We start from the raw sequence: 26672 nt of genomic DNA on the forward strand, positions 1-26672 counted from the left end.
ATTATTTTTCTTTCTAGAGTTCCCAATGTTCTCTGGGCTTTAAAAAAATAAGTCCAGTAGCACACTATTAAATATTTTCCCAGTCAGGTCCCAAATAAACCCAGTAATATATGGGCTATTGCTAAGAATGAATCCCTACCATATCAGGTGACCAAATAAATATATTATTATTAAACAAATTGGTTGCCCATCTATCAAACTAACTCTGGTGAACAAAGAAAATAACTTAATTCACCAACAACTAAAAGAAAACTTACAACCAAATCAAAATAGCAACCAGTCAAACACATCCACATCCATGTCAGAGCCCCATTAATATACTGACCCCAAAGCATGCAGGAATAACCAGGTCTTCATGGCCTTCTGGAAAACCAAAATGGCAAGGGCTGCCTGTATCTCAGGGAAAGGCTATTCCACAAGACAAATGTCATGACAGATAAGGCATTTTCCATAGGGCCAATAGAGTCAAGGGCCTATTTACTCCATCTAATAGGATGTGACATTCAGAAACCATTGGTGAAAGATGACCTACTGCACAAATAACCAAACCCATGGTTTGTAGGGCTTTAAAAATGAGAATCGGTACCTTGAATTTCATCTAGAACCTACCAAGAGCCAGTTCAATTCACATAACAGCAATATCATGTGGTCATACAGTAAAGCAAGGCTTGGGAACTATGGCCCTTTTATGACCGGGGGACTTCAACTTCCAGAATTCCTGATCCAGCCATACTGGATCAGAAATTTGGGAGCTGAAGTCCACAAGTCATAAAGGAGGTAGAGTTCCCCACCTCTGCCGTAAAGCATCCAATAGTGCACATGCTATTATTTTCTGGATCAAATAAAGCTTCTAAATGCTCTGCTGAGCAGGCATATTGCACATTAGCAATAGTTTGGTCAGGAGGTGAGGCATGAGGAGTGTAAGCAGTTTCTCATGATACTGGAATGAATGCAACTATTGTACAAGATTTAATTGTGCAAAGGTCTTCCTGGCTATGGCTTCCACCTGCTTCTTGAGCCATGAGTACAGAAAGACTTCAAGATAACACAACAATAGTGCCTGAGAGAGAGTTACTTCATCCAGTGTTAACAACCACTAGATTCAGGGGATGTAAGAGATGGTGCCTATGGAAGGAGAGCTGGGGTGGTGGACTACAGTGAAAAGGCAGGTTCTCAGGGAGGAGGGTGCAAATTCCAGAAAAGAGAAGGGACACGAACCCGGATTGGGATAGGAGACAGAAGAAAAGAGCAAGAACAGCCTTTCCCTAGAATCTCCCAGAGTATATTTGTGAGGCTGGGAATAATAAGGGTTTATCCTGGCAAGATTTTGTCTGCTATGGGTAAACAAATAAAGAACTGAACTCTAAATGAATTGGTACATGTCATGCTTATGCCTAGCCTGGTGTGGGGCCCCAAAACCCAGAACTACTGAGTCTTTTCAGAGCTAAGCCCTACCCAGACCCACATGGCCTCAAGACACACCTGGATGGCATCACTAGGGCAGCCTCAGGGAGAAATGAATATCTAAATATCATCAGTATACTCGGGATATTTAAACCCATCCTGCCAGATGACTTTGTCTAGTAGTTTCATTTAGATGTTAAAGAGGATCAGGAAAAAAAAAACACCAGTATGTCTGCTTTAGATTGTTTTAACTTATTGTTAGCAAAAATAGATCTATAAAACATTTCCCAAAGACTGAACCATCCAACTTCAGCTGAAAGAAATTTGCCAGATGGCTGTAGAATGAACCCTGCGACCTCCACAGGAATCTTAAGTATAGACAAAGCTTTTTTCACATACACCCATCATAATAAGATAAGCTCATTAAACAAAAAGATAATCACTTTGGTTTGTAGGAATGTCATAGTCCATTATCACAAGTCTGTGGGATTGATCTCTTGTATCTCCTCATGAAAAACTCCTAAGAGCTATTTCTACCAGTCATTATTCATATATTGAGCTAGATGGACTAATAATCAGATTTATTATAATGCAGCTTCAGACATCTATCACTATTAGCTTGCCGAAAGAGTCTCTTTTGAAGCTCCCCTCCCCTTTTCCATTTGCCAGACTCCTGGCTACATATTATTTAATCTACTCTGCTTTTGTGAAAATTCATTCCTCTTCCAGTTCATCTACATTGACTATTGTATACAGAGTAAGAACTATTTGCTTTACCTATGTCTGCTTTGTTTCTATTTATACAGGTACTCCTCGGCTTATGGTCATAGTTGAGCCCAAAATATCTGTTGCTAAGGGAAACATTTGTTAACTGAATTTTGCCCCATTTTACGACCTTTCTTGCCACGGTTATTAAGTGAATCACTGCAGTTGTTCAGTTAATAGCATGGTTGTTAAGTGAATCTGGCTTCCCCATTGACTTTGCTTGTCAGAAGGTCACAAAAGCTGATCACATGACCCTGGGACATTCCAACTGTCATAAATATGAGTCAGTTGCCATGGATAGTTGATCATGTGACCATGGGGATGCCAAAATAGTCATAAGTGTGAAAAACAGTCAGAAGTGTGAAAAACAGTCATAAGTGTGAAAAACAGTCATAAGTGTGAAAAACAGTCATAAGTCACTTTTTTCACTGCCGTTGTAACTTTGAACGGTCACTAAATGAACTTTTGTAAGTCTAAGACTACCTGTACCACCCAAGCCTCATTGCAGATCAGTGTTTTAAGTTGCGTTAAATGCGTTCTCAGAAAGAAACTTTCTATTTCTAGGACTCTTACTAAGAAATTCTTTAAGAATATAGATTCCCCAGCAGTTAAATCAAATATACAGTGAACAATGTTTCCTTTCTTGATTTTAATTAAGGCCTGGAGTTTTCATTTGCTTTATCCTTAGCACAGTGCCACATTTTTTTCTACCATTATTTTGCTACAGCTGGCAAATGTTCAGGAGAAGAAGGCTGTTTTGCCAAGTATGAAATGGCATACTTCAGCTATGTCTGCCTGTAGAACAGGTGCTGAACAGACTGCAAACAGATTGGATGATTAAACGCCTTCCGCTATCTGGGGCAACACAAAACATATTTTCCCTGAAAGTGTATTAGTTCAGTGCTGGACCGTGGATAGATAAAAATACAGATGTTTTATAATTCTCTGCTAGGAACATCTTCCATCTCCCACGTACTCAGTCAGATCCACTGTTGGTGCATATTAACAATCTCACAGTAAAATAAATGTGTGAGCTAATGGCTGATTTGGGGAAAAAAAAGAATTGAATTCTTTTAACTGCTAGGATCCAGTCCTATGATTTAAATGGACTGAATAATTTCTTGAATCAAGCACAAAGGCAACTGCTTGTAGCAGCACAAGGTCTCTTCATCAGTTGTAGTGCCTCAAAAGGACATACCAACACCACATCATAGAGTGCCGTATACAAGGGTGAGCTGCTGGCAGCTTGCAGCAGCTCAGGAGAGCCCCTAGCTAACACTCTGCGGGGCTCGTAGAACCCCCAATAATCTCAGAAAGACAAGCAGCAAGGGAAAGCTCTTAATAGGCTTAACTGAACTTCTGGGTGTTCAGCCAAGAGCATTTCACACCTTGTAAAAGTGTTGCAAGCTACATAAACAATCCACTCAGCGCTTGCAAGGGAGACCCATTGAGAAAAACAGATAACATAGCCGCTAGCCTCTGAGAGGATTAATTCCCAAATAATAAGAACCATGTAACTCACCAGAAACTCCACAGACTCCCAAGATCCCTCTCACAGTCACTGCTATTAAGCCTGGTTTTATCCAGCCTTTTATTTAAGTATTACATGCACAAAATAATAACCGTAAAGGTATATAAAAGGTATATACCTTTTTTTTAGGTAATTAGGGCAAAGAAGCAATGTCGAGTTAGCCACACCTACCCAGTCACATGACCACCCAGCCACACCCAGCCAGCCAGTCATTAGGGCAGACAACCCCTTCTTAAAAATTTGAAGCCCACCCCTTATATCAGGGGTCCCCAACCCCTGGTCCATGGACTGGCACTGGTCTGTGGCATGCCAGAAACCTGGCCATGCAAACAAGTGAAGCCCCATCTGCGGGGTGCAGGTAGCATACAAAACAACACTCCTTCCAGTCCATTTATACAGATACAAAATTAGGTTACACTAGGACTAACCAGCAGATACATTTTTAAGCCTGGAATACTCACAGAAAGCAGTTGGCACAGGTAGCCTTTGACTTACAACTCTAATGGAACCAGGCCAACACCGACATAAGTTGTGAGGATAGTAAATCAGGTCACCCACATTACTGATCCAATGTTATCTTTTTTGAGGCACTCATTAACCAAACGTTGAGGTTTTTGAGGGGAACAACAGAGGTGGTATTCAGCAGTTTCTGATCGGTTCTGGAGAACCGGTAGCGAAAATTTTGAGTAGTTTGGAGAACCAGCAAATACCACCTCTGACTGGAGATTTTGCAGTATCCTTCCCCTGCCACACCCACCAAGCCACACCCACAGAACCGGTAGTAAAAAAAAATTGAATCCCACCATTGGGAACAACGGTTCACTATGGGCCAGTTTTGTGGATAATTGAAAATAAATGTTGTTTTTCAGCAAACCTATAATAAAATGTAGTCACCTGATTGTGAGACACTACAAAGAGCTGTAAACGCGGGCCGGTAGCCAAGTGTCTAACATGTGGTCATGGAGCATGTGGAGCATTGTAACTTGCCCCACGTGCTGTTGTAACTTCAAAACCATTTTGCAAATAACTCCAAGGGAGGTCTGTGCTAAATTCAAACAGTCACTAAGCGACCGGTTATAAATCAAAGATTATCTATAACTTAAACATTTATATCTAATTAGAAACAATAACTAAAACTTGTAACTTTAGACTGCAGGGGTTCATTATTGTTGAACCTTTCAGGATTAAATTCATTCTGGCTTCATATACATTGGCCATTACGTCAGGAAGAATACACTGACATACTTAAAGTAATGAAAAGCACTATGATATCACAATATTAGTACATTAAAAACCATATAAAATTGTATCTAATGTGATTAAAAATTAGTTGCATACTCTTTTCATGAGAAATGCAGTGGGCAAAAATATACACTGCTCAAAAAAATAAAGGGAACACAAAAATAAGACATCCTAGATCTGAATGAATGAAATATTCTTATTAAATACTTTGTTCATTACATAGTTGAATGTGCTGACAACAAAATCACACAAAAATTATCAATGGAAATCAAATATAGCAACCCATGGAGGTCTGGATTTGGAGTTACACTCAAAATTAAAGTGGAAAAAACCTACAGGCTGATCCAACTTTGATATAATGTCCTTAAAACAAGTCAAAATGAGGCCCAGTAGTGTGTGTGGCCTCCACATGCCTGCATGACCTCCCTACAATACCTGGGCATGCTCCTGATGAGGTGGCGGATGGTCTCCTGAGGGATCTCCTCCCACACCTGGACTAAAGCATCCCCCAACTCCTGGACAGTCTGTGGTGCAATGTGGCATTGGTGGATGGAGTGAGACATGATGTCCCAGATGTGCTCAGTTGGATTCAGGTCTGGGGAACGGGTGGGCCAGTCCATAGCATCAATATCTTCGTCTTGCAGGAACCGCTGACACACTCCAGCCACATGAGGTCTAGCATAGTCTCGCATTAGGAGGAATCCAGGGCCAACCGCAACAGCATATGGTCTCACAAGGGGTCTGAGGATCTCATCTCGGTATCTAATGGCAGTCAGGCTACCTCTGATGAGCACATGGAGGGCTGTGCAGCCCCCTAAAGAAATGCCACCTCACACCATTACTGACCCACTGCCAAACCGGCCATGCTGGGGGATGTTGCAGGCAGCAGAACGTTCTCCACGGCGTCTCCAGACCCTGTCACGTCTGTCTCATGTGCTCAGTATGAACCTGCTTTCATCTGTGAAGAGCACAGGGCACCAGTGGCGAATTTGCCAATCTTGGTGTTATCTGGCAAATGCCAAACGTCCTATCGGTTGGGGCTGTAAGCCCACCTGCCTGTGGATCTCTCTTGTTGGCCCTTGTGGTTGGAGTCTTTGCGCCGCCCCTCTGGTGGGTGGGCGTGGTGTTTTCCTCCCCCTCCCCCCCCCTCCTGTGAGCCTCCAAGCCACAGCAACCTTCTGCCCTTTCGCATTATGCCCAGGATGGCTACACCCCCTTGTGTGGGCTGTCTGCTACCACTAGGGGGGGGGGGGGGGGAGCCCCCCCCCCCAAATGACCAACCCCAAAAGCGACTGGGGACGGTCTAGCCTCATACCATCCTTCATTGGGTATGTCTGCTTGTTTCCCCTTGTTGTAAATCCATAACAGCATGTGAAATTGTAACCTTTTAAAACAGTTTAATTTCACAAGGACTGGGTTGGGTTTGGGGGGGGGGGGGTTTTTTTACCCTGCTTCTTGCTTTGAAGTCACAGATTGCCATTTCACAGAAGTGTGATTGACTTGGAGTTACATTGTGTTGTTTAAGTGTTCCCTTTATTTTTTTGAGCAGTGTATTTCAGATGGAATGACTGATATTACTGAACTATTCTTCATCAGCAAAAGAAGCAAAGTAGACAAACCATAAATATTCATGACAATTGTGCAGAAACTCAACTGGATTTCTTTTATGAATGCCTCCATTTTTATCTTACTCTTCCCAAAGATATCACAATGGTTTACCTAGTATTTTAGATGCTTGGCAACTGGTTCATATTTATGTTAAAATTAAAATTTCAGTACTTTAGGAATTTCTCCAAGTAATTCTATCCTAGCCTATGACTATTTTTATTCTCAGGATTTAACAAAGGAAAATATATAATGATCAAACCTTAAAATTCTCTTCAGGTAAAGATCTTTGGTACAGATAGTCCTTGACTTATAACCACAATTGAGGTCAAAATCTCTGTGGTTAAGGGGGATATTTGTTAAGGCAGCTTTGCCCCATTTTATGACCTTTTTGGCACAGTTGTTAAGTGAATCACTGCAGTTGTTAAGGTAGTTTTTAAGTGAATCTGGATTCTTCCTGCTTGCCAGTAGGTTGCAAAAGATGATCACATGATTCCAGGGCACAGCAACGATCATAAATATGAACCAGTTGCCAAACATCTGAATTTTTATCATGTGACCAGAGGGATCCTGCAAAGATCACAGCTGTGAAAAAATGGTCATATATCACTTTTTTTCAGTGCCATTGTAATTTTGAACAATCACTAAATCAACTGTAAGTTGAGGACTCTCTGAACATACCAACATCCCTTAGACAAACTGATAAAAACATGAAACTACTAGATTGATCAAAACTAACAGAAGCCGTGTCTTCTGACTGCCCTTATCCCCAGAAGAGCTCCACTGCAGTTCAGGCCATGTATCCTAAGTTCTGCCAGATACTGAACCTGTGTGCAGTTATCCATGGCTATATCCAGGTTTTTGGCCAAATTATCCCTCACATTAAAATATGAAAAGCAATAGTTCACATTATCTTCTGTATGACCCAAAACCATTATCATAATTCTATCAATTTGCTCTAGATTCAGATGGCATGGTATTTATTTTCTAACGTTTTCAGTTGTGAAACTATGAGTAGTAGATAGTGGCATGTATACAGTAATTTAACTTTTTCACAGCTAAAGCTTTGTATCACTAAACATTAGGAGAAGGGGAAGTAAGTATGAACTACCTATGGCTTGCCCATTCCTTTAATATTACCACTACCACGCTAATCACAATAATAATTGTCCTAGTTCAAACTGTGCACCTCGACTACGGGTGTCTCACAGCCCGAGGGCCAGATGCATCACATGCTGACCATGCCCACCCCCGTTTTAGCAGAGGGGAAAAAAGTTGTGATAAGTCACATGACAACGTATCATTGTGAGTTTGATGCTCCTGACCTAGCCAGTCAAGTGCAGTACCAGGAAAGAAAATAAAATGTTAAATGTTTAAAGGTGAACATTATTTTAAACATGTACAGTGTACTGTGAAGTTACAAACATGCACAAAGAAAAAACTTACCAAAATATAGGCAGGCAGAAAAGCTAAAGTCGATTGAGGGTCTGAATTTGGACGTATTCAGGTGTAAGCAAGAGTTTTACCCACAAGGCCAGCCATTTATCTATCTGAAGAGGGGGGGAAAGAGGAATAAAAGAAATGCTGTAAAATTATTAATCCCACGTACATCTATTGGTTGTGTAAAATCTATTTTTGATATCATAAAAGGGTATCAGTATTTCCATACAAACAACAAAGGACGAATACATAGGCCAAAAGGTGTTGTTTGTTGCATTGCTTGGTAAAACAGTTTCTACTTGTTATACAAAATCAGAAAAGGATTTTTAACTCTGCCTTTAATATTTTTTATAAATAAGTAAAGGCGGAAAATACACCCAATGTTCCTTATTTTTTTTATTTTCTCAACAAAAACAACCAGTGAGAGTGAGTGTGAGTGGCCCAAAGTCTTCCAACAGCTTTCCTGCCTAGGGGAGGCCTAGAACTTATTTTCCTGGTTTTTAGCTGGTGCCTTAATCAGTAATAAGTATCCCTAGAGATGCTAATTCAGACATTATTACCCACTGATAGCAATTCTTGCTTGCACAATTAGGAAACCAAGAACATTTATAGCCTCTGATTTTTAGAATTTTCTCAGGCTATTGCTTGCCTCCAACAAACTTTAACACCTTCAATTTTAATACATTGTCTATAGGTCTATTCACACTATTTTAATTCATGTATTGTTCTTTATTTTGCTATTGTTTTTGGAAAAGATCTGCCATTTTTGTTTAGCTACGGTAAATTTTTATCTTAACCAGTGAAATACACTAATTTAAAACCCAAAAGTCATTCTGTAGTACATATAGTTAAAAAAAGATGGTTGCAAGCATAGTAAGGTAACAATAACAAGCAGATTTGGGGATGTTGTGATTTTATGTTGGGTGTGTAGACCATTTCCGTCCTCCCCCCATTTTAGATCATTAAGAAGTATATGAATACGATGAAGAAAAATATTACATAGTACATGACAAAGTAAATACCTTTGAATTATGGAATGCTTTACATAAATATGTTGTTGTAGGTTGGTTATTGGGTAAAGTAGAAAGAAAAGAACATCAGAATAAAAACGAAGACAGAATTAAATAATATGCATAAGAAATTTACACCCGAAAGTGAAAAACTGAAGGTGGTTTCCTCCTTTGAGCTCAAGAATAGCTAAACAGGAAAATAATACTACATGAGCAAAAATAATAATAATCCTAGGGATGAAATCTATGACAAACTTAAACAAGTTCATTTTAAAATAGGAGATATTTCTATAACAATATGGAAAGTAATGACTCTAAAATCCAAATATTTGAAAAGAACAAGTTGAACAAGATAGGCTCCTTCAAATTACAGATTTGGAGACGGTCACTAAAAGGTCATGGACTTCAAGAACCCAATTAATCAGTCCTGGATTAAAAGAACTGACTGTTTCCTTGAGGTGGTGATCAGTCAAGCACAATCCTTCAGGCACGTGATATGAAGAGTTGAGAGACTGGAAAAGAAAAACGATGTTTGGCAAAGCTAAGGAAAGAAAATTAGCAGGTGACAATGGATGAGATGGATGATGAATTCAAAGAAGAGCTAGGGTTGTTGTTTGGGATATGTCAAGCTGTCAAGCATTTACCCATGCAGTCATCACCAGACAAGTTCTACTTGATGGCATTTAACTAAGAGTATTGTACAAACACAGCTACTGCTAAGATCATATATCATATTAATCACAATGTAGTTTATTTTTAGTTTAGGACATTGTATAAACATAACCAACGTAATTTGTAAGCCATGATTTATGACGGTGTATTGTATGAACCAATCCAATGGTTTATTCAGTAACAGTTAAAAAGTGCTTTGAGATAATGCAGTATTTATTTATTTAACATATTTTTTATTCCTTTCTTTAGCTCAAAAGATTCTCAGTGTTCATCTAATCCTTGTTGGAAGGTTTACACTCAAAGTTGAAAGCACAATTACTAATTCTTAAAGTTACCATTCTTATCACTAGCATTTTTAATTTGAAGAAAAAATATTTACAAAAGGGGAAAAAAAGAAAAGATTGCCTAAACGTTATTTATTTTAAATATTTATGACATTTGCATAGCACCATGTAAGATGAAACTTTGTGGAAAGATTACAATAAGTAAACATAAAACCAATTTAAAACAAAAGGCTGTGCGGAATCAAAAACAAGATTAATGCAACAAAAATAAAAACTCACAGCAACCGCAGAATAATTTGAAAACTGAGAGATCACAAGTTAATTATGTAATTTATTTTAAAAGTCTGGGTGAATGTTTCCTGCTGCCCAATGATCTCATGTGACATATCTTGCTGAGTGAGTAGGCTGTTCCAAGACAGAGTACAATTAATGAACATCCCCCCCCCCTGTAATTTCATTGAATAATAATTATGAGGTGGGCCCTCTGGAAAAATGCCCATAATGTTCAGATAGATAGATATGAATTGGCCTATTATACTCTAGTTCTTTTTTATTGGTTTTTATGTATTTTGCTATTTTTATGCTAAAACTTCCAGAGAACTTTTTTTTTTATCGAATCAGGCAGCAAATGCAATAAATAAATAAATAGAAATATAGACAACTTTCCAGATAAACTAGTACTAAGCAATTTAGGACTTTTAAGATTAAAAACCAACATTTTAAGCGGGGCTCAATTACACATAGGGAGCCAACATTTGTAATCTGTTGTCCATAGTTTGAATTAATACCAAACTGATATTAAAGCAGCACTACAAACATGATTATAATTATCTAAATGAAACATTATCAGAGTGTCTGTAATTTCAACCAGGTGACTCCATCCAAATGAACAAGCTCCATCCAAATGAACAACTCATATATGAGTTGAACCTGATAAAAGACAACAGAGGTCATTAAAGATTTTAATGATAGTAATGAATCAAATTAGAAATTTGACTCTTCGCAATCTAGAAGCAGCAAAACACTCAATTCATACTGATGAAGCCCCAAGAATAACAACACGGTCTTCATTAATATTCTTTTGTTCATATCTCTTAGCACGGAGGTCCCCCCAACCTGTGGGCCAGGGCAAACTATCAGTCTGCAGCCTATTCAAAACAGGACTGTGTGAGTGGCTGGCTGGTGCACACGTGCATGCACATCCCCACTTCCACAAGCATCGCGGGCTCTCAGGGCCACATTCGGATGAGTGTCACAGGACCTTGCGGCTCCACTCATACATGCACACATGCATGTACACATGTCTGCCTCTCCCACAAAACCATCCCCTTTCCCTTCTCCCGCCCCCCCTTGCTCTGGGCCATCAACTTGGAAAGGTTGGGGAATTCTGTCTTTGCATATCAAGACTGGAGTATATAATTTTTTCAGGCTAAGGAACATAGTTAGCTTTAACATGGCAAGCCATAGACCAGACTTCAGTTGTTGGTCAGTCACTAAATTGTGTCTGACTTCGTGACCTCATGGACCACAGATTGCCAAGCCTACTTGTTCTACTCCATCTGACAGAGTTTGCCCTTATTCATGTCCATTGTGTTGATGAAACTATCAAACCATCTCATTCTTTGCCATCCCATTCTCCTTTTGCTTTGTAGTTTTCCAACATCAGGAGCTTTTCTAAAGAGTCCTTTTTTCTCATTTGTTGGCCAAAGTATTTGAGCTTCAAGTTCAGTATCTCTCCTTCCAAAGAACAATCAGAGTTGATTTCCTTTAGGGCTGACTGATTTTTTTCTCCTTGCCACCCAAGAAACTGTCAAGTGTCTTTTCCAACATCACAATCTGAAGGCATCATTTCTTCGATGCTCAGTGTTCCTTATGGTTCAACTCTCACAGATATACATTTCTTTTCTTTTTATGACCCTTTAATCCTTTTATTCGGGATAGGATCAAGGCAACTGAATGGAACTGAGCATTTATTGGCCAAATGCCTTTCCTGATGTCTACGTGGAGTTCACAGCAGATATTGCCTGTTTATGCCCTGATAGAGAAACATCTGCTGTTGCTGAGGATTAAACTTTCGATCTTCCGAGGGGGAAACCAGTGTCTTCACCAATGGGCCACCGTGCTACTCTCTCACAGCCCACACATTACTACTGGGAAAACTGTAACTTTGACTAAACAAAGTCACCAAGGTGATGTCTCTATACTCCAGTACTTGGGGGTGAAAACTAAAACTGAAATTCAAATACATGCTTTTAATTTCTATGAAACTGAACAAAAAGTCAAAAATAGTGTGTGTGGGGGGGTGGGGGGAACATACTCACAAGAGATGTCATCACTCACTGGTAGAAAAATCTTACTTGGCAATTAGTCCGCTTGTAGAAGCTGAACAGAATGGTAATTTAACCACACAGATTGCTTCTGCAACTGTATTTAGTATGGGTATGTATATTATATTAAGGGAATGCAAAACAGTTGACCAAAATAACAGTTTTATATAAGTCTGGCTAAATTAAATACTTGAAAACTATCTTGAGATTGGCACTGCTTTCAAAGAAACTGCATTCACTGCATTTAAGGGGTGGGCTGCTGGGGGTTTGCAGGGGTCCAGGAGAGCCCCTAGCTAAGATTCTGTGCAGTTCAGAGAACCCCCAAATCCCACTCCTCGCTGCCCCCCTCCCCTCCCAGGAGTCCCCATGAGGCCCATTTTGGATGCAGGTAAGTGCAGGGCACACATGGAGGCTTGGGGAGGGAGAAAAATGGACCTCCCAGAAGTTCAGGAAGGCCAGAAATTGCCCCATTTCCAGCTTCCAGAGAAACTCTGGAGCCTGGGGAAGCTGTTTTCACCCTCTCGGAGACATGAGGAAAGCCTCCAGAGCCTGGGGAGCAGGGGTGGGATTCTACCGGTTCGCACCTATTCTCTAGAACCAGTTGTTAACATTCTAAGCAGTTCGGAGAACCGGTTGTTAGAAGAAATTACCGGCCTAATCCTGTAAGGAAGGCAGGAAGGAAACATTCTGGTGTTGCTTAGAGAAACTGCATCTTCGTTAACCCTTATTACATTCTTGGCAGGACTAGATTTCCTGTCTCAGGAACCTCTCTGGAGTTTTTTTCCCCTTCTTTGCTGGTACTTTGCTTGTGTGGAGTGACCAAAGTTACAATGGCACTGAAAAAAGTGACTCATGACCATTTTTCACACTTACGACTGTTGCAGCATCCCCACAGTCATGAGAGGCCAGGCAAGGCGATGCGTGCCTCGATGTGAGTGATATTGAGTTGACCACACCCAGCCAATAATATGACCAAGCCACACCCACCAACTAAGCCATGCCCACAGAACCAGTTGTTAAAAAATTTGAATCCCCCCCGCTGTGGTGCAGGAGGCCAACTAAGCCACACCCACCATGGCCACACCCACCCAGCAACTGGGCAGACACTTTGCTAAAAATTTTGAAGCCCACCCCTGCTGCATTCACTTCTCTCATTCCAGTTTTCTTTCAGTCAGACAGGTTTTGCAAGTTTCCAATAATTATGCAGTTATCTACAGATCGTACCTTGAATGTTAACAATAAGATGAATGTATAATATGAATATTTCCTCCTTTTAAATAGTCTACAAGAAAATTAAGGCTGCAGGTTCAGTAGCTCTGCTTCTGGAACACCTGTCTTTATCAGTCACAGAGTAAAATCTCCTTAGCAATATTTCTGGCTACGTTAACTGAATCAAAACCTCCCAGTTTTTTGTTCTTGAGAATATCTTAGTAACAAGTGTTTCCATCAAAAAATGGCTGAATGGGGTGGTTTTTTTTAGTCTAGTATGTGACTTGGTCTGCTTTGAGCTAAACTTAATCTTCCAAATCTTTTAGCTTTGAGCTAAAATTAATCTTGCTGTTAACTACAGTAATTTATTTTTTGTGTTTCTACAACAGACTAATTTTCCATTTTAAGCATTCAAGTGCACTTTGGGAACAAATCTAGGGGAATTTATTTCTCAGCATACAGGTATAGATTTCCCAAATGCTGTTTATTTTTTTGTCCTTGGCAAAAAAAGCTAATTTTACTTCTTTTTTCCCAATTAAAACATACTAGTTAATTTTTTTTTTCAGACTTGGAGGTGTGTCTCACCTCTATTAATGTCCACTGTATACACAATGGCAATCAAATATGATACTTCTACTTACTGTTCACTCCTAATTGTCATTTTGACCAGGAAGCTATTACAGTTCTTCTGGATAATCCCTCTTCAGAAACCTCTAAGGAGGTTACAAAGATTTTTATTATTAATAATAAAAATTATAGCTACTAGAAGTTTTCTGGTTCCTCCCTGATATTAGCGTTGATCATTAAATGATTTAGAATTTTCCCATATTTTTTTAGATTCCTTTTTATAATTATTGAATTACTGCCCTTTTTCTTTTGTTTGATATTAGACCAGGTATGTCCAATCTTGGCAATTTAAAACTTGTCAACTTCAACTCTAAGAATTCCCCAGCCAGCACTTAATAAATTTTGATGGATTGACTGAGAAGTTTAATTGTATCCAAAATAATCCATTCAGGTTTAAGAAATAGAATAAAGCAATAGGAGCTTAAATTCTGCTTTTGTATACAACAGATCAACACAACATATGGACTTCCAAGCCGCCTTGTATAACCACCCCTTTTTTTAAAAAAAAAAGTAGTAAATTTAGAGACAGCATTGCCACTGCTTCCATCACTCCAATATCCATAGAACAAGTGGACGGGCACTTCTCATAATTGCGGCCCACAAAAAAATTAATTTATCAATATGGTCTTTTCTCCTCAACAGGTTGCACAGGCCTAGTAATACAATTTACAAAACAGGTAGTCCTCACTTACCTATTGCCTTCCTCACCAGCAATTCAAAGCTGCAACAGTGTTAAAAAATGTAGGCTTATGACCAGTCCTCGAACTTGCGGCCATCACAGCATCTCCGCAGTCACCGAATCATGATTTGGGTGCTTCAAAACCGATATGCCTTTATGACGGCCACGGAATCCGACAGTCATGTGATCAGTCACAACTGGCTTCCAACAAGCAACATCAGTTGGAAAGCCATGGTCATATAATGTTGCATTAACAACCAACAGGTATTTGCCTGTTAACAACTGAAGCAGAATTATTTTGTAAGTCCAGCACAGTCATGTGACGTTTCACTATACAACTATACTGCTTTGGCCGGCTGCTCACAATTAAGATTGTGAGGACTCCCTGTTAACATCTTTTCTGCTTCTGACATCGAGATAAGAGAATATCTGGTTGCATGCAGATCATAGTGTTACGGGATACCATAGACACAACAATACAATAAATAATAGATAACCGATCTATGAAAACAGGCATTTCTACAACTGTTTACTTGAGACTAAAGCAGGTATAACATTGTGTCTCGAGCTGCATGCAACTGATTTACCCAAACATAACTGAAGAGTGAATTAAATTTCTCAAGAGTAATGCAATTAAATGTGATGACTGTTTATCTGGAAGAACCTTTTCAGTTTCCTTTCCCCCCAGATGTCTGGATAATGTAAAAGCAACAGAATATGCCATCTATTCAAATATCTTCCAGTAAACAAGGGGGTTGGATCAGACGACTGTATATGGAAATTAGCCCAGTGTTTATCGTTTCAAATCTCCTGAAAATCCCATCCAAAGCCTATTTCATTATTAATATATATCATAACAGGATTTATGCTGCTTTGCCACCATATGAAAACTCTGTGCAGTGCAATTATGAGTGTGGAGGAAATGATATTACTGCAATAGCTTTCAGAATTTACTGTACATTTTCACGGCTTGAATGCGTAATTAAGGACAGAGTAGAGCCATATTTGAATAAAATGCCACATGAGAAGGTAACACTCATCTTAGTTGAGTATTGTGTTAATGATAATTCAGAACAGTTTGAAAATGTAAGTTCAATTGTTCAAACATAAAGCCTGTTACACTAGCATATAAATCTTGCAATCAATACATTATATGGACATAAGAGGCTTGCTGAGATGTGTTGGATTACAACTCCTTTCTTCCCTGAGATTATTTCCAACAGAAACCAGAGTCTCACTAATAAGACACGATGGCAGTAACTCTCGTCTGCGGTTCTTTCCAGCAATTAGTACTCAGACACACTGCTTTAAATTCTGGGGAACAGTATATATTTCCAGAGTTCATCTAATTTCCTTTTAAAGCTTTGTAAATTTGAAGCTATTATATCTTCTGGCAGGGAATTCCATAGCTGAATTATGTATAATGCCTTTTTCTATCAATCTCCCAACGTTGAACTTCATTATATGAGCTCAATTCCAGTATTAAAACACAGGTGATAAAAGCTTTTTTATGTATGTTTCTTCCATGATACATAAAAAACACACGTGCCTTTTATTCCCATCTACCGATCCTCTTTTTTTCCCAAATAAAGGTCAAACTGTGTATCATTTTAATTAATAGGGAGTACATCACCGTTTTTTTGTGTGTACAGTCATTGTATGTCAGAAAGTCTCTCCCCAGCAGCAGCATTTCCCAAATTACGTGCTCTAAAAAGGAAGAAGAAAAAGCTTCAAAATGACCTCGACTATGTGTCGGAATGGTCAAACAAATGGCAACTTCAAATCTCAACAAACAAATGCCCTGTCTTACATATCGGCAAAAAGAATCAGAAAATAAAATACAAGCTGAATAATCAAGACCTTGTTAATGACCCCAACTATGTCAAGGACCTTGGAATACTCATCTCTAATGATCTAAGTGCTAGAGCCCACTGTAACTACATAGCCAAAAAGGCATTAAGAGTTGTTAACCTAATCCTGCGTAGCTTTTTCTCCAGTAATATCACACTACTAACTAGAGCATACAAAACATTTGCTAGACCAATACTTGAATATAGCTCATCAGTCTGGAACTCACATTACACAACAGATATTAATACAGTTGAGAAAGTCTAGAAATATTTCATGAGAAGATTTCTCCACTCTTCTACTCATTGCAGAATACCTTATGCCACCAGACTTGAAATTCTAGACCTAGAAAACCTTGAATTATGCTGTCTTCGGTCTGATCTAAGTATAGTATATAAAATCATACATTGCAGTGTCCTACCTGTCAATGAATACTTCAGCTTCAACCACAACAATACAAGAGCACACAATAGATACAAACTCAAGGTAAACTTGATTGTAGGAAATACGACTTTAGCAACAGAGTGCTCAATTTCTGGAATACTCTACCTGACTCTGTAGTTTCTTCCTCAAACCCCAAAAACTTTAACCTTAGACTACCTACTATTGACCTCACCCTTTTCCTAGGAGGTCTGTAGGGGGCATGCATAAGCGCACCAACGTGCCTACCGTCCCTGTCCTATTGTTTCTTTTTTATTCATATGCATTTCATGTATTCATAACCATGCTTATACATATACCTGTTATCTAATACTTGCTTGACAAATAAAATAAATAAATAAAAAATATCAACAGATATGCACATACAGGTGAAACTTGTGGTGGAGGAGGAATCTTTTTAGAAGAGAAGATGCTACAGAATTAGATTTAATGTTCCATACTTTGTTTGGTAGCCCTTTTCCAAAAAGGTTCCCATGTACAGGTAATCCTCGACTTACAACAGTTCACTTAGTGACTGTTTGAAGTTACAACATTACTGAAAACTTTTTAACCCTTATGATTGTCGCAGCATCCCAGTGGCAGTGGTGGGATTCAAATTTTTTTACTACCAGTTCTGTGGGCGTGGCTTGGTGGGCGTGGCAGGGGAAGGATACTGTAAAATCTCCAGTCAGAGGTGGTATTTTCCAGTTCTCTGAACTACTCAAAATGTCTGCTACTGGTTCTCCAGAACTGGTCAGAACCAGCTGAATACCACCTCTGCCCAGTGGTGATATCATTTTCATTCAGATGCTTGGCAACTGACTCACATTTATGACAGCTGCAGTGTCCCAGAGTCATGCGATCCCCTTTTGCGACCTTCTGACAACAAAGTCAATGGGGAAACCAGATTCACTTAACAACCATGTTACTAATTTAACAACAGCAGTGATTCAGTGATTTAAAAAATGAAGAAAAGTCATAAAACAGGGCAAAACTCACTTCACAAATATCTCGCTTAGCAACATAAACATAATTGGGCTCAATTGTGGCTGTATTTACTTTAGAGAATAAATTGACAAAAAGATCAAGTTGAAGCCTCCTAATTAGGTATGCTAAAAGCCCAAAATATGTACTGATGATCTTCCATTTACAACCACAGTCGGGATCGAAATTTCAGTTAAGCAATTCAGTTGTGAAGTGAGTCATCATATGACCAGATCCAATTTTACGATCATTTTTCCCACAGTCATTAAGTGAATCGCATGGCTCTTAAGCAAATCTGGCTTTCCCCACTGACTTTCCTTATTGAAAGCCAGCTGGGAAAGTCACAAAATTGTGATCATTTGACTGCAAGATGCTGCAATCATCATAAGTGTGAGCCAGTTGCCAGTTTTCACCACCATCATAACTATGAATCGTTGTTTAATGGCTGGTCAAAAATCAAGGACTGCCTGTAGGAGGAATGTGGAGACAAATACGAGCAAACTAAAAACTCAGATGCTCACGTTTTAAGTTCGAGTTCCATAGGAGATATTTTGCCCCAAATTACAGGAACATTAAAATTTCTGAATCTCTCATTTTAGCAATAAGGGAAAATATAAAATGACAGAAAGAAACACACTACACACACACACACACACACACACACACAAGTTTTCCCAGATTGATGATTTTGGCAATAGCCAGGCTGGCTCGAAATTGTAACCCTGTATCACTTCAAACCTACCTGAAACTGTTAGCAAGAAATTCAAGAATGCCATAATCAAAGCTGTTATTTAAAAGCCAATTCTAAACTCCAGCTAATAGAAACTACCATGGTACAATAAAAATTGCAGCCAACGGAGAAAGTTTTCACCAAAACTCCTCAATCCAAAATGAGTTCGTAACCCGCTAAACATTTTCAATGAGTGGTTGCCAGCTACCTGGGGATACAGAATTACAGAATCAAAGGCAGTTGGTGTATTAACCATGAAGCATGTGTTTAGGGCACCAGGCCCCAAAGGGGCACCACAAAGATAAGATTATGGCTTCGTTTGTACAGTATGTATGAAGGAGGGAGACACCAAGATTTGTCAGTGCTTAGGGCACCAGTGAGCCTTAATCCGCCATTGATCATCATCACGGGGCTGGAAAGGACCACAGAGGTCTTCCAATCCAACCCCCTGCCCAAGACAGGAGATCCCATTGCATTCAGGACAGATAGCTTTCCAGACTCTTGTCTTTGTTTCATTTCTATCCGTCAAAGGAAATTCAGGGCTGCAGGAACCCGAACGGCCCACAAATGGTGACTAAAAGTTTGTTATGTCTTTTTCTAGCGTTTCTTCTTTATTTTTATTCTGCCTTTATTATTTTCACAAATAACTCAAGGTGGCAAACATATCCAACGTACCTTCCTCCTCCTATTTTCCCCACAACAACAACCCTGTGAGGTGGGTTGGGCTTAGAGAGAGAGGAGGAGAGAGCAGAGACCGGCCTTTCATGGCTAAGGCAGGACTTGAACTCATGGCCTCCCATGTTCTAGTCTGGTGCCTTGACTACTAGACCAAACTGTCTCTTTTTCTTCCATCTAATGCTCCCTGATATTATTCTGGTAGCCCTAAGGGAGCTCACCATTACTCTCTCAGCCCCCAGATCAGGCACTTTCTGAGCAAGGACTCCACATTTTCCAAATAGTAACCTTTAACCCGATTAGTGTGTCTACATGCTGTCAGAACCACTGGTAAGCAAATCTTAGTGGATTAGTAGGTTAAGAAAGGGTGGAAATGGAAGGGTTCTGTCATTAAAAAAAAGAACACAAATTTCAGAATGGTTTTAATAACCCTATTCGCCTCTCTACTCCCATTAACTGAAAAGTCTAACTTTTAGTGGTGGGGGGAAAAAAATCCAGGCATTACATACCAATCAGAGAACAATACAAACTATTACTGACTTCTTAAACAAGCAATCTGTTTAATAAAGGATAATCACACAGAAGCTATAACACAATCTTTATATGATTATATAAAGTTTCTGTTTGTTTTAATCAAAAACCAAGGGAAACAGATTTTAAGCATTCTTTTTTAAAAAAAACAAACCACATACAATACACACAAACAACATGATGTGCTTATTAAAGCAGGTGCAGCTTGCTTAAAAGGACCAATTAAAGAATAACACATTTCATGTAAATTAAGGTTATGTTTAATAACAACCTTGCCTATAAATTATCTAGTTCTGTGCACAGTAATGCTGTACTTCTTCCATACATAAGTAATTCACAAACCTCACGTCTGGCATAATGGAGTATTTTTCATACCAGTAGAATTTCATTTTCATATGCTTCTATGCCAGACAGTTCTTTCTGATTATACCCAGAAGGTGAGCAATCTTAATTTTCAGCAGATTAGCATATTAGGATGCTTCAATTGCTTACTTAATAATATACTTGGTTGCAAAATATTTGGATGAGTTGGAAATTGCTTACAGATTTTTGACAGGAAGGAAATGCAACATGACTCATGGACAGCTTTTAATCAGCTTAAAATTAGAAACATGCACACATTTCATGCACAAGATACAACAAACTGTGTTTCTGGTTTGAAGAAGGTACCCAGTGTATTGGTGTTCAGAAGCCACACTTCTTCTGAATCGTTATGGGTACATGAACAAATATGGTTTCCACCAACTTCATTTCCTAAAAGCTGTAGAATTAACTCTTGCCAAACAGGATATTTGTAATCCAATTTGATTCAGGACAAGCTATAGATCTATATGAATAAACTTAGGCTGGATTTGGTTGATCTTCAGTTTACAAAATACACCAGGCTTTAAGCAAACCACATCTTGCAGCTCTCCACAATACCTCCTTAAATCAAACATATATCTTCCTGACCCTGCTTAGCTACCATGCAAGACCTACAAGAGTTTAGCTTCTTGAAGTAGCAGTGGACATATAGAGGAAGACCAGTGGTGGGACTCAAAGTTTTTCTACTGGTTCTGTGGGCGTGGTTTGGTGGGCATGGCGTGGGTTGGTGGGTGTGGCTTGGTGGGTGTGGCTTGGTGGGTGTGGCAGGGGAAGAATACTGCAAAATCCCATTCCTTCCCCACCCCATTAACCTGCTTTCCGGCTCCGTTCTCCTGTGCAGGGCAACAAAAGAAGACCCAGCCAATCAGCTGGGACTCGGGAGGCAGAGAATGGATGGGGGGCAAGGCCAGTCAGAGATGGTATTTTCCGGCTCTCTGAACTAATCAAAATTTCCACTACTGGTTCTTCAGAACAGGTCAGAACCTGCTGAATACCACCTCTGGACCAGACTGAATCTGGAGCTCTCTTGACCACTTCAGCTCTGACTGAAGATTCAGTAGAGATCTAATATGTCAGAATTGCACGATAGCATTATTTCTGTGTTGAATTTATATTTACGACAAAGAAATAAAGGGAGATTAGTATACATCTATTTGAAGCTATTTAGCTCTCGTCAGCTAACCATACCCTTCTGGGATTCAAACCCGGTCTACTTGCCTATTAGGTAGATGTATTAACCTCTAAGCCATGGGCTCTCCTCGCTTTGTTGGCTATACCAGGGGAGAGATTAAGTGTTTTTTAAAGTGAGACCAGTCTATCAGGGCAACCTGGTTACCCAAATACGGGATAGAGTATATTGCTTCTGCTTTCACCTTTCAGCCCTAATCCAGGACCCTTCGCAGGCAGTCGCTTTCACGACAAACTATTTTTGTGTTGGGGCTGAAAGGCAATAGCAGAAGCAATATGCTCCGTCCCATAGTTGGGTAGGCCAGGTTGTCCTGATAGGCTGGTCTCACTGGAAAAAAACACATGATAGCATTCGATTGCTCACCCCGCCATACCGTGAGAGCTTTAATTTTGCAGTTGTTAGCAACTTATCCTAGGCTGAAATAGCTTCTGCCCTCCAAACAGAACAAGAGGAATCTGGAAATCAATAATTGTTGCTATAAAAAACCAACTGAAGAAAGAAGTTCAACCTTAAAGTACTGCCTGTGACTTATTCACTTAATCTGAGTTTTCAAAAAACTTGATACAACTCAAGTTACGACAGATTGGGGGATAGAAGGAAGAGTCTAATGATGGGAGAAATACTTTTGCAGCCAAAACTGCCCCATTCCTATGGCTGCATTATGTTGACAAATGTTTTTTTCCCCATCTTTTGGGGAGAACAGTACTCGTTTTGCTTCTTCCGTGTTGCACAAAAATCAGCCCCCATCAAACCCCATTCAGCAGAGGCTTGGAACAGATGAAATAGGGGAAAGTAGAGAAGATTAACAAAAGCAGGAAATTACACTCTGGTGTAGTCTGTCTTGTCAAGTACGGGTGCATAGTGTTTCAATTTAACAGTGAAGAAAATTTATTACCTTGGGGCAGAGATGGTGAGATTTCGAAGTATACTTATTCCCAAAATAAATCAAGGACAAAATTGGAACACTTTCGACCACATGAATCCTGATTTATAAAATATAGCAGAGTGGTAGACTATGATTTCAAGAAGTAAGGATTTTCTTGACTGGAAAGCTAAAACAAAGCATGATTCAGAAACACTAAGAAAGATCGAGGAGAACAAAGAACCTTTCACAAAGTCTCTAGAGAAACTTAAAAAGAGCAGAGGAAGTACCTAGAAGACAAGTGGTTTGTTTGTTTGTTTTTAAAAAAGCATTGATCTAAACAGAAATGGCTGCTAGTTTCTGAACTTTAAACAAATCTACCTTAATAATGGAATGTGAAGGACAGAGTACAAGTAATTCTCAACTTACAACAGTTCATTTAGTGACTGTTCAAAGTTACAACAATGAAAACAGTGACTTGTGACTGTTTTGCACTCTTACAACCATTGCAGCATTCCCATGGTCATGTGATCAAAATTCAGACACTTGGCAACTGACTTGTATTTAAGATGGTTGCTGTGTCCCAGGGGTCACGTAATCACCTTCGGCGACCTTCTTACAAGTCAATAGGGAAGCCAGATTCACTTAACAACCGTATGACTAACTTAACAACTGCAGTGATTCACTTAACAACTATGGCAAGAAAAGTCATAAAATGGGACAAATTCACTTAAGTGTTTCACTTACCAACATAAATTTTGGGCTCAGTTGTGGTTGTAACTGGAGAACTACCTGGGTTCATTAGAAAGAAACTAAATTAAGAAGCTATTATTGACTAAACAAGAGTTCCTAACACAGAATCACACACAAACAAAAATGAAACTCCAACATCAGCCAAATATTGAATATTGGGAGATTTCAAAGGAACAATGTAGGCTCAGGAGACTGAAGAAAAACAGATACAATTTCAAACAGACTGGAGCTGAATTTGTGAAAGATCAACATAAAAAGATAATGCTATAATTTTAAAATTTACATAACTATTGCCAGGACTTTTACCATCTATGTCCCTGAGAAAGCTCAATACACTTTTTTGAGTCAGTTTTTGAAATAACTGGTAAATAAGGGAAACTGAGAGAACAGTTATTCACGAAATCATTGCAAAATGAGTGAAAGTAGTAGATCTTATGAGATCTGTGATGATCTTTCTGAAGAAGAGGCTGTTTCAGCCATTTCTCCATGGATCGCTGGGGAATTCTGGGAATTGATGTCCAGATATCTTAAAGTTGCCTTGGTTGAGAAATATTGGGCCACTGTTTTATATAATTTTTTTAGACAAACAGTACATAAAGGTTTTTAAATGAGGCAATTTATTTTTCTGGAAAATGATTAGGTCTTTGTATCCCAAACCAAGAAAACAATTTTGTACCCAGTAAAACTATTAAAAGAATGCTTAGATGGGGCCATTAATATAGTTTATATAAGACAATAAAAACAATACATTTGGATCAATTTCAATTACGCTCTACTCTAAAGATAAAGATAAATAAAAAATAAAAAATAGAGGGGCAGACACAGAAGCAAGAACAGTTGGGATCCTTAATAAGCACTATATTGGAATATTTATTTTATTTATTTTATTTTATAAAATTTATAGGCTGACCCTCTTACCTCAAAGTAATTCTATAATAAGGTAGTTAATACTTTTCATATCTGAAATAAAAAAAGGATTACTATTCAGTCTGTTTTGAAAAATCTGTGTAAAACGAAGGGAAAAAAACCCTTTTTTTGTTAAAACACAGAAAGGTCAGAATACATTAGTAAGCAACATAATGCAGACGTAGCATATTACATTTGTGGCAAAAGGGATACTTAAAGACTGGGTGATATTTCTGGAAACTAGCAAATTATAGAAAACTAAAATTTTAAAAAAAAGATCCAAGAAAAATGTAAAATAGAAAAGTGCATATATATAGTTTTATCATCATTAACTATGATGAATTAAATGGAAAGAGACCCTGTTGATAGACCAACCATTTTGGGAGTGGTAGACCTTCCGTTAAATGTTTTATAAGTTCATAATCAGTAGACAGAAAAAATATTGCCTGGATTAAAAACACATACGATAGAACTAAAACTTCTAATTGATTGACCTATGGCACTGGAAGGTTACAATTTATTTAGAAAAGGACTAAACCAGGAGAAAGGGAAGAGAGGGGGCTTGCAATGTATGTAAAGAAAAAATGCATTTGTACAGTAATTCAATAATCAAAACATGGAAATCCTGTTGAAAAGAATAAAAGGAGTTTATTCTGTTTAAGAATAAAAGGAGAAAGACAGAAGGGATACAGTTGTCAGAGTTTGTTATAGATCACTTCGACAGCCAAAGATACAGATGGGGCCTTTTTGCATTAGTCTTTCAAATAGGCATGCAATAGTGATAATAGGAGATTTCAATTATCCTGACATCTGCTGGGAATCTAACTCTGCCAAAAGTCAAAGGTCCAACAAATCCTTCTCTGCTGTCACTGACAGCTTCATTTGTCAGAAGTGAGGGAAGGAAACAAGGGGGGGCTATTATTTAGTATCTAACCTCATACCAAGAATAATCAGTTGCAGAATTGTAAGTAACTGATCATGTAATGATTGAATCCATGATACACAGAAGAGGAGCAAAACCGAAGAATTAGTCCTGCACACTGCAGCTAATTTTGATTGAGGAAAAGAGATCAGACCCAATGGAAAAAAATATTTGAGGACGAGAAGAAATCATATGAGATATTGAAGACATTGATATACAATCTATGCACTTGCATACATACATATATAGAGGTAGATGACCAGGCTGAGCTCGAGGGTCAAATGCAGCACTAGTATGAGTCCCTGCACGCCCACAAAACATCTAAGTCCAGCCCACCTTGAATTCCTTCTACTCTTATCTCCTGCAAATTTCTCTTGGCTGTTAGTAGTTCAGATTCTTGTAGAGAGCTTAAGCTTGCAATGTATCTTTATACTTATTTGAACTGCCTGAATCCCCAGATTTTCCCAATGCTTGACAATATACAAATACATATATATATACATGTATGTATGTGTATGTGTGTGTATACATACACACACATATTCAAATGTATATACAAATAGTAAATGTTATTTACAAAGTAAAAGCATGAAAAGGGAGGTACAACAAGCAGCTTTTTAAAAGAATTAATATTTCCCCCAACAGCCATAATTTATTTACTAATTTTTATAAATAAATAAACAACAAAAAGCTAAGAAAAAATGTATTTGCTTAACAGAGAAAAGACTGAAGCCAGACTAAAGTCCAGTGAGAATGTACCTTTTGGATTCTTCCTGAAGTTGGTACATTTCCCCATTTGCTTTTTTTTTTTAACTTAATCCAGAGATTTTCCATTTTACTGATTTTCAATTAGAAGAGTTTTACTCCTGACTCCATTATTTATTGATAAGTAATTAAGAAAATGTTTATGGTAAGGACAATCAATTAGGCTTTCTTTAATCAAATTACAGCTATTATATCTTATACTAATAAATCAATGGTTCATAAATATTATTATTTTAAAATAAGATTGATTTAACAAAATATATTTTCATGTTTATTGGACAGCTCATATAATTTTTTTATTAATTTGGCTGTCAGCGTTATGTAAAAGGATTGGTTACTTAGGCAGATGATATTGGCTTGTCCACAATAATTCATTTTTAATATCCTCAATAAATTAATATGTTCACAAATTATAGCAGATCCACTACATTCATATGGTCTAACAAAACTATTCTATGTATTTCCATTTATTAAAATTTGATTTTATTTAATACTTAAAGAGATTAATTTCTCTTCTAAAAGAAAACAGGAGTATTGAAACCATCACTCACATGCCTTTATCCTATAAGGTTAAGAGATTGCATTATAGATATTATTTTATTATTTCCATTTTATATTTACTTTCCAGAAGAATAGTTCAGGTTATAATTAGATTCCTAATCTCTGTGACACACTGTGATACCACATGCAACAGCAGTAATATGGTGCTATGGTGTTTAGATCCAGTAGCATATGGTGTTTAGATCCAGTAGCAAAATACATAGACAAAACATGCTGTACGTTTGTACCTTTATATGAAATATTGTCATGTGCAAATGACAAGAAGCATTGCTTGAGTTCAAAGCACAGAATATTTTATTATTACAAGATAATTGAGATAATAATCTCTTCACAAGAATTTGGTCAACTAACAGTCAAAGTTTGGGGTC

General features: G+C 38.3%; 1 protein-coding gene across 6 annotated transcripts in view; it reads right to left on the bottom strand.

The window, feature by feature from the left end:
• The window catches only part of KIAA1958 (KIAA1958 ortholog), a 64368-nt gene that overhangs the window by 29132 nt on the left and 8564 nt on the right, over positions 1-26672 (bottom strand). For 3 of the 6 annotated variants that reach the window (XM_087926518.1, XM_087926520.1, XM_087926519.1), the window contains one exon: positions 7994-8097. The exons of 2 other annotated variants lie outside the window; for them this stretch is intronic. The gene's annotated coding sequence lies outside the window, so the exon portion shown is untranslated. Of the gene's footprint in view, positions 1-7993; positions 8098-9009; positions 9980-26672 lie in introns of those variants that run through there. One more of the 6 variants, XM_087926521.1, reaches the window with a different exon arrangement.

Source organism: Pseudonaja textilis, chromosome 2, assembly GCF_049901715.1.
Source record: "Pseudonaja textilis isolate UNSWEBS1 chromosome 2, rPseTex1.2, whole genome shotgun sequence".
Taxonomy (NCBI): Eukaryota; Metazoa; Chordata; class Lepidosauria; order Squamata; family Elapidae; genus Pseudonaja; species Pseudonaja textilis.